Source organism: Danio aesculapii, chromosome 23, assembly GCF_903798145.1.
Source record: "Danio aesculapii chromosome 23, fDanAes4.1, whole genome shotgun sequence".
In the NCBI taxonomy this organism is placed as follows: Eukaryota; Metazoa; Chordata; class Actinopteri; order Cypriniformes; family Danionidae; genus Danio; species Danio aesculapii.
Window position 1 is genome coordinate 758901 of NC_079457.1, and position 15000 is coordinate 773900.

A 15000-nucleotide genomic window follows, 5' to 3' on the forward strand; every position below is an offset into this window, starting at 1 on the left:
GCTCAACCTGCGGTCTGTGTGGGCCTCACGCCCCAGTACAGCGATGGGGACTCTATATTGCTAAGTGAGCGCCATCTTTCAGATGACATGTTAAACTGAGCTCCTGACTCTCTGTGCTCATTAATAATCCCAGGATGTCCTTGGTAAAAGAGTAGGGGTTTAACCCCTGCATCCTGGCCAAATCTGCCCACTGGCCTCTGTCCATCATGGCCTCCTAATCATCCCCATATCATAACTGGCTGCATCAGTCTGTCTCCTCTCCACCAATCAGCTGGTGTGCGGTCTGGCGCAACATGGCTGCTGTCGCCTCATCCAGGTGGATGCTGCACACTGGTGCTGGATGAGGAGATTCCCCCCAATGTGTAAAGTGCTTTGAGTGTCCCGAAACGCGCGATATTAATGTGAGGAATTATTATATTATTATTATAGTGGAAAACGCAACTTTAAAAACAGAAATACAAAGCCGTAATAATATTCACTCATTCATTTTCCTTCAGCTTAGTCCCTTTATTAATCAGGGGTCGCCACAGCGGAATGAACCGCTAACTATTCCAGCATATGTTTCACACAGCGGATGCCCTTCCAGTCGCAACCCAGTAATGGGAAACACCCATACACTCATTCACACACACACACACACACACAAACACACTCGTCTGCGTTCACGTGTGTGCTGGCGGCCGCTGCACTGAAATATAATACGCTTCCTTACTTTCCCAATGCTGAGTCCAAAAATAACAGGATTGGAGGAGAGCCAGACGACTCAAAGCAGACCAGAGAGAGTGCGCACGCATGCACACACACGCACACGTTCTTCATTATCTGACAAGTAAAATATTTAATTTATTTCCATTGACATCTGCCCTTTACAATTTCAGGAGAGAATGTGAGAGCTGTTTTACTGTACAACACTCGCTTTCACTGGTATGGGGTTGCTAAGGTGTAGTCAGTTAGTTCTGGCTGGTTGTTAGGCAGCGTTTTGAGGGTAAACATGACTTTACATGAGTTTTTCACAGTAAAAATTATTTTTGTTGTGGTAAGTTGTGGATTTTGTGGAGTACTGGGTGGTTGCTAGGGTGTTGTCAGGGTGCTCCGAGGGGATCAAAGAGTGTTCTGGGTGGTTGCTAGGGTGTTGTCAGGATGCTCCGAGGGGATCAAAGAGTGTTCTGGGTGGTTACTAGGGTGTTGTCAGGGTGCTCCAAGGGGATCAAAGAGTGTTTTGGGTGGTTGCTAGGGTGTTGCCAGGGTGTACTGATGGGATTTAAAGAGTGTTCTGGGTGGTTGCTAGGGTGTTTCAGGGTGCTCTAAGGGGATCAAAGAGTGTTCTGGGTGGTTGCTAGGGTGTTGCCAGGGTGCTCTGATGGGATAAAAGAGTGTTCTGGGTGGTTGCTAGGGTGTTGCCAGGGTGCTCCTAGGGGATCAAAGAGTGTTCTGGGTGGTTGCTAGTGTGTTGTCAGGGCGTTCCGGGTGGATCAAAAGGGTTCTAGGCGATTGCTAGCGTGTTGTGGATAAAAGTTAGGTTTTGTCAGTTTGTTTTGAGTGGTTGCTAGGGTGTTGTCATGGTGCTCCAGGCAGATCAAAGGCTGTTCTGGGCTGTTCCTAGGCTGTTGTCAGTTTGTTCCGAGTGGTCGCTATGGTGTTGTACATTTTTGTGGATAAGTGGGTTCTTCATGGTTGCTAGGTTGTTGTTGGTTGGTCCTGGATAGATGCAAGGATGTTGGAAGTTTGTTCTGGGTGTTTATTAGTGTGTCGTCAAGGTTTCTCTGGGTGAATCAAAGAATATTCTGGGTGGTTGATAGGTTGTTGTCAGGGTGTTCTTGGTGGTTCGTAGTGTGTTTCAGGTGGTTGCGAGTGTCAGGGCGTTTCGGGTTGTTTGCCCAAGCTGTGTTCACTGTCATTACAAGGGATTTGTCAGGGAATTCCGGGTGTTTGCTAGGACATTCTATGTGATAGACTGGGAGTTGTCAGGGTGCCCTGGGCAGTTGTTAGGGTTCAAACACTAGAGAGTGGTCAAGGTGTTCTTATTGGTGGTGGTGAGGTTGCTAGACGTTTCTGTGTAATAGCCAGAGTGTTATCCAGGTGTTCTGGAGGGTTGCTAGGGCATGTTTTGTGGTTGCTAGGGTGTTCTGAATAGTTGTTAGTTTTATGGGTGATTTTGAAAGCACAGTCAGTTTTCTGAATTATTATAGGATGTTGTTAGGGTGTTCCATGTGATTGCTAAGTAGTTGTTAGGGTGTTCTTGGTGGTTGATATGGTGTTATTAGCGTGCTCATTGTCGTTAATATGTTGTTGTTAGGGTGTTCTGGGTGGTTGATAGCAAATAGACAAAGTGTTTTGTGTGGTTGCTAGGATGTAGTCTGGGTCTTCTGTGTTGCTAAGGTTATGTGTGATTGCAAGAGAGTTGATAGGGCAAAACCAGAGTATCTGAGTGGTCATTAGAGTGTAGTCAGGGTGTTCTCAGTGGTTGCTAGGGTGTTATTTACTGATCAGGCAGATGCTACATGTATATGGTATGCAGTGGAATTCCCTCCTGATCCAGTATGATGATCTGTTGCTCCAAATGAGGGATGTTGACCTGTTCAGAGAGGGAAATCTCCCTATATGGAGATCAGCAGCCGAGGAAAAACATCTGGAATACTCACAATATAACTGGACAGAGGTTCTGTTGCAAACTCTCTGCGGATATCTATTTATAATCTCAATTCCTAATTATTCTTAATTATACTGGAGCACCTGGGAACACTCATCAACCATATGTGCTATAAGATAATTATTCATTTATTTATTTACACTGAAACAAATGCTTTTCTTACTGAGAGTTTGTGTCTTGTTTCTAGTCCAAATATCTAAAAATTCTTAAAGCAAGAAGCATTTCCAGACAAGTAAAACATATTGTCTCTCAATGGAGGAAGAGAAATAATCTTGTTTTTGCTCCAACATAAGATTATTCTGCTCACCCCATTATCAGATTATTCTGCTAATATTAAGGAAAAACTCTTTAATTTATTATTTCTCACTATTATTATTTCTGAAAACAACACAATATTGTTTACTTGTCTAGCAAATGCTTGTGTTTCTACTTACACGAACTCTGAAGCTGAATTGTACGTCTTGATAAAATGCCAAAATCTCTTAAAGTCACAAACTAAACTCACGAATTGCACAGCTCTTGCAAGGTTGTGACAGCCAGGGTGTACACACACACACACACTATTAATACCCCAAACAGCTGCCTGGCAGAGCAGCATGTCCCACAGCACCGGGTGGGCACCGTGCCCCCTGACACCTCTTTAGTGCCCTCAGAAGGGAACACCATTCACTACATGCACAAAATATAGAAAAAGGCTGAATGACGATACCTCAGCAGCACTCCACAAACATAAACCTACACTCTTTCTTTTCTCATTCAATTCCTTTTAAACACAATTTTTAATCATTTTAATTCTTTGTTTTGTATTTTTAAATACTTTTTTTAATTCTTCTTCATGCACTTTGAATTAAAGGTAATGTGCTTCATAATAAATTTGTCTTGTCTTTGCAGCAGTGGCGCATTTAGGCATGGCCAGTATGGGCAATTGCCCAGGGCGGTACCTTGCTGGGGGCGGCATGGAGAGACAAAAAAAGTACTCCAGTAAAAGCTTTGAGATAAGATTTACTTTATGCAAGTGTATAGAGCGGTTATCCCAGAATACATTTGGTGTCTTTTGCACTTTGTGTGTAACTGAAACATGCACGCCCTATATGCATCGACATGCTAAAGTTTATTATCATATGATGATGATGTTACTTTCACTAAGCATGGCTATAAAGCAGAAAGGAGGAATAATGAGTCAGGGAGGTAACTAAGACTTCATAATATCAATTCTCGTCCGTCAGTCGGCTCTAAGACAACAAGTTTTTATAAAACACACATTTTTGTATTCTATTGAACGGTCATAAATAATATTCATGCAAAAGTCTTAGAATATTACTCCAGTTGTGTCTTTACATTGTTTTCCAGTTACATTTAGGATTGATTTGTTATTTTTTAGAATAATAGTTGTATAATAATAATAATAATAATAATAATAATAATAATAATAATAATAATAATAATAATGATAATAATAATAATAATAATAATAATAATAATAATAATAATAAACAAATTGTTTTATTCATTGAAAATAAATAAATATATTTAAATGTTTTTAAAATAGTTATTTAAACTATATATAAAGTCAACCACATAGTGTCTTCATTTCTTGGGGGAAGGGGGATGTTTGAGGAGGTTTCGCCCAGCGTGGCATTTAAAGTAGAACCGCCACTGCTTTGCAGGGTGTGTAACTTCATTTTGAGCTTTAATTTGGTCACAACAATCACAGAATATTTTGGATATATTAAATGTAATTCTTGCATTAATCTAGAACCATAAAGTTCAAACTATATAAATATATAACTTTTATTTATTTATTTATATATATATATAGTTGAAGTCAGAATTATTCGACTAGATATTCTTTAAGACACTTCTATACAACTTAAAGTCACATTTAAAGGCTTAATTAGGTTAATTAGGTTAACTAGGCAGGTTAGGGGAATTAGACAAGTTATTGTATAATAATGGTTTGTTCTGTAGACTATCGAAAAAAATATAGCTTATAGGGGCTAATAATATTGACCTTAAAATGGGTTTAAACTGCTTTTATTCTAGCTGAAATAAAACAAATAAGACTTTCTCCAGAAGATATTATATATCATCAGACATACTGTGAAAATTTCCTGAATCTGTTCAACATCATTTGGGAAATATTTAAAATAGAAAACAAAATTCAAAGGGGGGCTAATAATTCTGACTTTAACTGTGTATGTATGTATGTATGTATATATATATATATATATATATATATATATATATATATATATATATCATTCATGATACTTCAAAGAAAATTATACACTCACCGGCCACTTTATTAGGTACACCTGTCCAGCTGCTCGTTTACACTAATGTCTAATCAGCCAATCACATGGCAGCAGCTCACTGCATTTAGGCATGTAGACATGGTCAAGACGATCTGGTGCAGGTCAAAGAGAGCATCAGAATGGGGAAGAAAGGAGCAGACAGGCTGCTCTGAGCATTTCAGAAACTGCTGATCTACTAGGATTTTCACGCACAACCATCTCTAGGGTTTACAGAGAATGGTCCGACAAAGAGGAAATATCCAGTGAGCGGCAGTTCTGTGGGCGCTAATGCCTTGTTGATGCCAGAGGTCAGAGGAGAATGGTCAGACTGGTTCCAGCTGACAGAAAGGCAACAGTAACTCAAATAAGCACTCGTTACAACCGAGGTCTGCAGAAGAGCATCTCTGAACACACAACACGTCCAACCTTGAGGCGGATGGGCTACAGCAACAGAAGACCACACCGGGTGCCGCTCCTGTCAGCTAAGAACAGGAAACTGAGGCTACAATTCACACAGGCTCACCAAAACTGGACAATAGAAGATTGGAGAAACGTTGCCTGGTCTGATGAGTCTCCATTTCTGCTGCCACATTCGAATGCTCGGCTCACAATTTGATATCAACAACATGAAAGCATGGATCCATCCTGCCTTGTATCAGCGGTTCAGGCTGGTGGTGGTGGTGTAATGGTGTGGGGGAGATTCTCTTGGCACACTTTGGGTCCATTAGTACCAATTGAGCATGGTGTCAACGCCACAGCCTACCTGAGTATTGTTGCTGACCATGTCCATCCCTTTATGAGCACAGTGTCTCCATCTTCTGATGGCTACTTCCAGCAGGATAACACACCATGTCATAAAGCACCAATCATCTCAGACTGGTTTCTTGAACATGACAATGAGTTCACTGTACTCAAATGGCCTCCACGGTCACCAGAGCTCAACCCAATAGAGCAGCTTTGGGATGTGGTGGAACGGGAGATTGGCATCATGGATGTGCAGCCGACAAATCTGCAGCAACTGTGTGATGCTATCATGTCAATATGGAGCAAAATCTCTGAGGAATATTTCCAGTAGCTTGTTAAATCTATGACACGAAGGGTTAAGGCAGTTCTGGAGGCAAAAGGAGGTCCAAACTGGTACTAGTAAAGTGTACCTAATAAAGTGGCCGGTCAGTGTATATTTCTAATTACAAATTTGTAATGTTAAGTGGTTTCTTAATGTCTTTCCAGCTATATTCATGCACATATACAGTTGAAATCAATATGATTCACCCTGCTGGGAATTTTTTTTGTACTCTTTTTCAATTATTTCCTAATACACCACAAACATTTTCACAGTATTTTCTACAATATTTATTTCTTCCTGTGAAAGTCTTATTTGTTTTATTTTGACTATAATAAAATAGTTATTAATAGTAGTATATATATTAGTAATATATAATAGTTTTTAATTACAAAACAAACTTAATATTAAGGTCAATATTATTTGCCTCTGATGTGTATATATTTTTCTATTGTCTTTAAATAACAAAATTCTTAGTGATTTTCAGATATCATGTTTCATGTTGTGTATTGAAGAATACAATAGCAATAATAATAATAATAATAATAATAATAATATTAATAATAATAATAATAATAATATGGTTATCTGTTTTTGCTAATGAACTCTTTATAAATCTGTATTTGAATAAATAATTTTTGACTACTGATGACATTCCAGATTTAAAATAAGATTTAGTCATTTGGAGTTTTATTTTTGCACAAAATAACAAAAGATGGCGTGTTTTATTGCCATGTAACATTTACACAACATAATAATCAACGTTTTAACATCAGAAGAGCTAACAAATCAATATTTGGTGTCATATATGTATGTATGAAAGTTTATATTTGGATTTAACACATCTAAAAATGTCATATACACAACATATATTTAAAAAGAATATTATATTTTATAATTATAATTATAATTCTATCCATGAACACATGTAGCTAAGACATTTGAACATATAAGCACATGTTTATAATTCTAATGGTTGAAAAAAAGATTAACTTGTATGTCCGATATGTGAAATGCCAAGAGTCAGATTTCTGTATGGGTCTCTGTATTAAAAGCCTTAAATGTAGATATGTAAATACAGTGGGATATCGTACAGCCACACACACACACCGCATTAAATGAACAGTACACGTTTATAGCGATCAGATCAACACATTTATCGACTGATTTAGGAGTTACTATGCTTATAACACAACAAACACTCTGAAATGATATCAAATATGACGATAAACATAAAGCAATCAGAGCTGTGAAGTTTACTTACCGCTCCGCTGTGTGTGAGAGGCTCGTCAGGGGTGTGTGTGCGTGTGTGTGTGTTTGGTCCTCAATTTTAGGCGGTCAAACCCACGCCGACACACACTGCTAAAAATAAACAGATATTACAATTACAATTTATATACTGTATATTATTGTTGATATCAGTTATTGTTTTATTGATTGCAGACAGTTTAACGGCGTGTCTGAAACTAATTATTCGAGCGTGTGCGACTTTCTGACATGTTGAGTTCAACACCGCCACCTGCAGGCAGCACACGGACACTGACGCTTACTGATAGATCGCTAGATAGACTGACAGACATATAGAAAGACAGATTTAGAAAGACAGTTAGACAGACGGACACAGAGACCAAAAGACAAATACATAGATAGAATGAGGGACATACAGACATAGACACATTGATTGATATATGAATATATAAAGACGGACGGATAGATAGATAGATAGATAGATAGATAGATAGATAGATAGATAGATAGATAGACAGACAGACAGACAGACAGACAGACAGACAGACAGACAGACGACAGTAAATAATATTAGACTAGATATTCTTCAAGACACTTCTATACAGCTTAAAGTGACATTTAAAGGCTTAACTAGGTTAATTAGGTTAACTAGGCAGGTTAGGGTAATTAGGCAAGTTATTGGATAATGATGGTTTGTTCTGTAGACTATTGAAAAAAAAAAAAAAAGATTAAAGGGGCTAATAATATTGACCTTAAAATGGGTTCTGGTGGAAATAAACCAAATAAGACTTTCTCCAGAAGAAAAAATATTATCAGACATACTGTGAAAATTTCCTGAATCTGTTAAACATCATTTAGGAAATATTTAAAAAAGAAGAAAAAAAATCAAAGGGGTTCTAATAATTCTGACTTTAACTGTAGACAGACAGACAGATATATATATATATATATATATATATATATCTCCTCCTGATACCCCGCCCATTGACTAGTGTCCTCTGTAGTGGACGCTGCGTTTTCATTAATTTTCTTTGATTTTTTTGAGCTCCTCTGTCAAGTCCTGCTGTACTGTTCAGAGGACATCCTGGGCTTTCTAGTGATATGTCATTTGATTGCTAGGAACCACTTCTTACACTGCATCCAAAATGGCTGACATACAAAAAAAGCACATTTTATGGGAAGGAGAGAGGCATGTCAAATTGAGCTTTTTAAATGTTTTTTTTACTATTATTATTACATTTATATTTGTATATTTGTACATTTATATATATATATATATATATATATATATATATATATATATATATATATATATATATATATATATATATATATATATATATATATATAGTGTCAGGAACAATACATTTAGCTTTTAAAGCTTACTTGTTTGTGTTTCAAAATATCCTCCTTTTTTAAATGTCCACTATAGTGGACACCAGGACCATCTTAATGTAATTAATGACTGCATGTTGTAGGGGCAGAACTGAAGCAGAGAGGATTCTTTATAAGATAGATGAGGGAGACTCTGATTTAGAGTCTGACAATCAGACATGTAGAGAATGACAATCAGTTTTAAATAGCTTTCATGGTAAAGCTGTTTTGGATTAACATCACTTCTTTTGGTTTTTGTTTTGTTTTTTTGAGTTCGGCTCTCTTTCAGACTAAACTGTTTCAGGAATTCCAATACAAAAGGAAAAAATGGCTTTTGTTTTGTTTTTGTTACATTAATATTGGATTATTATCCCTTTACAGCCATATCCTGTACAGTTTTGTTGTCTGAGTGATGGCCGTTTTGAACTAAAATGGTCCTGTGGTCCACTACAGTGGACATACTGTGAAATTAAAAATTAAACTCTAAATTGTAGAAGTTTTAAAAACCCAAAAATTTGTAGGAAATCACAGAAAAAAAGAAAAAGAAAAACATTTTCTTCGGGTCTCAGGAGGATATAGAATGACAAACAGAAAGACACAATCCAGTACACTTACCCTTGGCCTGATCATCACTGCATCAGGTGGTTTCAGCAGTGAATGCTCTCAAAGATAAAGCTGGAAGAGCCCTATATACCATTGAGGGAAAAATTCCAAAATACTGATTCGTATTTGGTGTAAAATATTTGGTGGTATAGTTCAGCCCATTGCGCTGTATAGAAGAGAGGTATGGGGTCCACTCAGTGATCAGAGCTACACTAGATGGGACAGACATCCAGCAGAAGCCCTACACACAGAGCTCTGCAGAATGATCTTAAAATTACTAAGAACATCCAATAACGCATGTAGGGCAGAATTAAGCAGATTCCCATTGATTATTAATATACAAAAAAAGATCCCTCAAGTTCTGGATGCATCTGAAATCAAGACCCACAGAATCGCTGCATTTCAAAGCCAAGAACTGAACCCCAATATGAGCACCCTGAGCCGGCTGGTGCTGAGACTGACTAACCTGACCAACTCTACTGACTCTGAGCAGTGTCAGACCAGCACTGCTCCTCACACACACATCAGAATACATCACATTATTACACAATCTGAAAGTACATATCTGGAACATTGGGCTGAAGACACTAAAACACAAAGTAAACTCTTTTGAACAATAAAATCCAAGTATGAATCAGAAGAATATCTTCAGACTGTTAGAGACACACAGCAGAGGCAGATCCTGAGCAAATACAGGCTCAGTGAACACAGGCTGGCCATCGAGACAGAGCTGGACACCCACACAACAGAGAGTGTTTGTTCACTGTAGGACAGGCCAGATGGAGACAGAGGTGTGCTTTCTCCTTCAGTGCCAACACTTTAAATCAAGCCGAGACACATCTTTCAACACACTCACTAACTACAGAGAGAACTTTCTAAACACGACTGAAGAGGAACAGATGAACATGACTCTAGGAGAGGGACAGACAGCAGCACTGGCTGCCAGATATGTGTGGATGTGCCACAGCATGAAAGGCATAGATCAACTCAATTATGTGTGTGTGTTACTGTACATTTCCCTTCTGTCTACCACAGTGACCCTTTGTCTGTGTGTGTGTGTGTGTGTGTGTGTGTGTGTGTGTGTGTGTGTGTGAGTGTGTGTGTGTGTGTGTTTTAATGTTAAACACTGAGGTCTGAAATGTTCACATGTTCTTTTTTCTTACATTGTTTACTTCAGTTTGAAATATTATGATATTGTCATGATTACCAGCGATCTCTAACCACCAGAGGTCGCTGGTAAGAACTTTCACATGGACTACATCTTATGAACTACATTTTCAGTCATGCCACACACACACACACCTGCTCCAAGTCTCCACTGATTGGACTCCTACAGCTGATGCTGCTTCTGGACTAATCACACACACTACTTTAGCAGCACACACACTCACTTCCTGGCCGAGTCTTGTTTACCTGTAAAGTGACTATTCAACGCGTTTTCCTTAGTCTTGTTTCTCCGTGTTTTGACCTTTACCAAGTTTGTCCCTGTTCACTGCCTGCCTTCCACCTCTCGCCTGTTATAGTGACTACGATTCTGGATTCGCCTTTATTCATCTGTTTGCACCTGTGTTGACCCTTGCTTGCCTGACTACCGAACACCTGCACTTGGATCCTAACGTTGTCTCTGTCATCCACGTGTTGCAGATATTGTGTTAATAATCTGTATTTTATTCATTCTCAGGATATGTATTCTAGATATCAAAGATGTAATTGTTGATTTGAAGAATTACATTTATGATATCTGTAATTGTATTTTCACTAGTTACGTAAATGTCACCATAGACTGCCATTCAAATTTAATTGTTGATAAACAGACTGACTGACTGACACTCTAAAACATCTTGTATGAAGCCACTCAAACGTTCCAATATTTTCCAGTGGTGTAGATGTGATGTAATGAGTGTTTGTGGTGTGTGTCTCAGTGAACGTGTGTGTGTGTCAGACGTTTATGTGGAAAATGTTTATTGGTGTGTGTGTGTGTGTGTGTGTGTTACTGTGGTGTGTTTCATGTTTGATTATTCTGTTCCTCTCAGACCATCAAAGCTGCTTCGTACAAGCTGTTTTAATTCAAACCACTTCACACACACACACACACACACACACACACACACACACATACAGAGAGAGAGAGAGATAATACAAGCCTCATAATGAACTTTTGCTGTGATTGTGTTTCCTGTCATTCAGTCAAAGCCTGATCTGCTAAATGACACACACACACACACACACGCACACACACAGATTTTTCCGCTCTGTGGTGTTCTCCTTCAGTAGCAGATGAGTTTAATTGAGATCCACACACACTCTTGATTATGGAAAAAGCAATTTGTTTGTGACGTAAAATGAGCTGAAAACATTTAATGGCCTTTTGATGTGTGTGTGTGTGTGTGTGTGTGTCCGTGTGTGTGTGTGTGTTTTAATAAAGTCAAGGAAGCTGACATTAATAAAGCAGATTCCACAACACAGTCTAATCCCCTCTCTCTAACACATCTCACGTGTGTGTGTGTGTTTGTGTAATAGAGTGCATGTATACAGTACATATGTGTTTATGTGTGTGTATGCAAATACTTGTTTGTGTATGGATGTGTGTGTGTGTGTGCGCATGTGTATATGTGATTTTGATGCATGTTTGAGCATATTTGTGTGTCTGATGTGTGTGTGTGTGTGTATATATATATATATGTATGCATGTTTGTAGTGTGTGTATATTCGTGTGTCTGATGCATGTGTATGTTTCTGATATGTGTGTGTGTGTGTGTGTGTGTGTGTGTGTGTGTGTGTGTGATATTTGTGTCTTACGTGTGCATGTGTATATATCTGTCTGGTGTGTGTGTGTTTCTAATATGTGCGAGTGAGCTTGTGTGGGATATTTGTGTGTCTGATAAGTGTGTGTGTGTGTGTGTGTGTGTGCATATACTGTACAGTTTTTGTATGTCTGATGTGCGTGTTTCTAGTGTGTGTGTGTCTGTGTGTGTGTGCACATTTGAGTTGGATGTGTGTGTAGATGAGCAAGCATGTGTGTCTGTGATATGTGTGTATGCATGTTTCTGGTGTGTGCGTGTATTTCTGTGTATCTGATGTGTCTGTATGCATGTGTATGTTTCTGATATGTGTGTTTCTAGTGTGTGTGTGTGTGAGTATTTGTGTGTATGCATCTGACGTGTATGTGTGCGCATGCATGTATACAGTATGTGTGTGTTTCTGGTGTGTGTGTGTGTGTGTGTGCGCGCGTATTTGTGTGTCAGACATGTGCGTATGTATGCGTGTGTGTCTGAAATGTGTATGTATGTGTGGTTCTGGTGTGTGTGTGTGTGTGTGTGTGTGTGTGATATCTGTGACTGATATGCGTATTTCAGATATGTGTATGTGTGTGAAATCTGTCTGAAATGTGTAGTTCAGTTGTGTGTGTGTGTGTGTGTGTGTCTGAAAAGTGTGTATGTGTCTGATATCTGTGTGTGTGTGTGTGTATGTATGTGTGCATTATGTATGTGTGTTTCTGATTTGTGTGATGTGTATGTGTCTGATATGTGCATGTGTGTCTGAAATGTGTGTATGTGCCTGATATCTGTGTGTGTGTGTGTGTGTATGTATGTGTGCATTATGTATGTGTGTTTCTGATTTGTGTGATGTGTATGTGTCTGATATGTGCATGTGTGTCTGAAATGTGTGTATGTGCCTGATATCTGTGTGTGTGTGTGTGTGTGTGCATTAGGTATGTGTGTTTCTAATGTGTGTGATGTGTATGTGTCTGATATGTGCATTTCAGATATGTGTGTGTGTCTGAAATGTGTGTATGTGTCTGATATGTGTAGTTCAGATGTGTGTGTGTACATCTAAAATGTGTCTGATATGTATGTGTGTTTCTGATGTGTGTGATATGTGCGTTTCTGATATGTGTGTGTGTGTGTACGTCTAAAATGTGTGTATGTGTCTGATATCTGTGTGTGTGTGCATTATGTATGTGTGTTTCTGATGTGTGTGATATGTGCATTTCTGATATGTGCGTGTGTGTTTGTGTGTGTGTCTGAAATGTGTGTGTGTCTGATATGTGTAGTTCAGATTTGTGTGTGTACGTCTAAAATGTGTGTATGTGTCTGATATCTGTGTGCGTGTGTGTGCATTATGCATGTGTTTCTGATGTGTGTGATATGTGCGTTTCTGATATGTGTGTGTGTGTGTGTACGTCTAAAATGTGTGTGTGTCTGACATCTGTGTGTGTGTGTGCATTATGTATGTGTGTTTCTGATGTGTGTGATATGTATGTTTCTGATGTGTGTGTGCGTTTCTGATGTGTCTGATATGCGTTTCTAATGTGTGTGTGTGTGTGTGTGTGATGCCCCCTGCAGGTCAGAGTTGATAAGGTCAGCTCAGTAATTGCTCTCAGTGGTTTAGCTCTGGGCAGCGAGTGACCTTTGACCTCTCCTCTCCACAGGTTTCCTCATGTAGGGCCGGTTAATAATAATCTCAGCTCCACACACTCCTCAATGCAGCAGTTGTTCTCACACACACACACACACACAATAAACAACCATATGATATAGGGCTACAGCAGCAGAAAGCACTCTTCATTTAGTCTCAGTGGTTGAGTTTGACACTGGTCTACTGTCTCCAGTTTCTTCTTGATCCCTCATGAAATGCTCTGGTTTATGGATTGTGACGCCGGACTATTGGAAACGGACAAAACGACGACAACTCTTCTGTTATTTAGAAAGTTTCACGTTTACAAAAGCAAATGTGTGCTAACTGTACCGAACTCCTTTACACTGATATAGAGATGATGATTATTATTATTATTGATGGGGATTTTTAGATGATTTTTATTGTTGTTGAAGATTTTTTATTATTGTTGTTGTTGATAATGATGATTTATATTACTGTTGGTGTTATATTATTATTGGGCATCACGGTGGCTCAGTGGTTAGCATGATAATATCAGTGTGAATGAGTGTGTATGGGTGTTTCACAATACTGGGTTGAAGCTGGAGGAGCATCTGCTGTTTAAAACATATACTGGAAAAGTTGGCGGTTCATTCCACTGTGGTGACCCCTGAGTAATAAAGGGACTAAGCCGAAAAGTAAATGAATGAATTAATATTATTATTGATGATGAAGATATTTATTATTATTGTAGATGATTTTTTATTATTATTGTTGATGATGATAATGATGATTCATATTAATGTTGATTTTTTATTATTGTTGTTGATGATGGTTTTTAGGGTAACACGGTGGCACAGTGGGTAGCATGTTTATCTCACAGAAAGAAGGGCACTGGTTCGAGCCTCAGCTGTGCTAGTTGGTGTTTCTGTGTGGAGTTTGCATGTTCTCTCGTGTTGGCGTGGGTTTCCTCTGGGTGCTCCGGTTTAGTCCAATGTAGGGGAATTGGGCATGCTAAATTATCTGTAGTGTATGAATGTGAATCAGTGTGTGAGTGGATGTTGATCCAGTGATGGGTTGCAGCTGGCAGGGCATCCGCTGCGTATAACATTTGCTGGATAAGTTGGTGGTTCATTCCGCTGTGGCAACCCTTAATTAATAAAGGGACTAAGCCGAAAAGGAAATGAATGATGGTTTTTAATATCTCCTGATGTCAGTCCAGAGCCCTTGTAAAGCTCTTAAGACATCTCAACTGTTAAAACCTATTAAATGAAAATAACATCACTATGATCATTCATTATGTGTATTTATTTGTCTATTTCCATTATTATATTTACGTTTTTATTGTTTTTTTTTTAAAGATTAACTTTTTGGGTAATTTTTAGTAATTA

At 38.5% G+C, this 15000-nt stretch overlaps 1 protein-coding gene across 1 annotated transcript in view; it reads right to left on the minus strand.

Annotated features, from left to right (window-relative positions):
* calcrl2 (calcitonin receptor-like 2) overlaps positions 1-7481 on the minus strand; it is a 42128-nt gene extending 34647 nt beyond the window's left edge. The window contains exon 1 of the mRNA XM_056449321.1: positions 7272-7481. The gene's annotated coding sequence lies outside the window, so the exon portion shown is untranslated. The remainder of the gene's footprint in view (positions 1-7271) is intronic.
* Positions 7482-15000: the final 7519 nt, after the last annotated feature.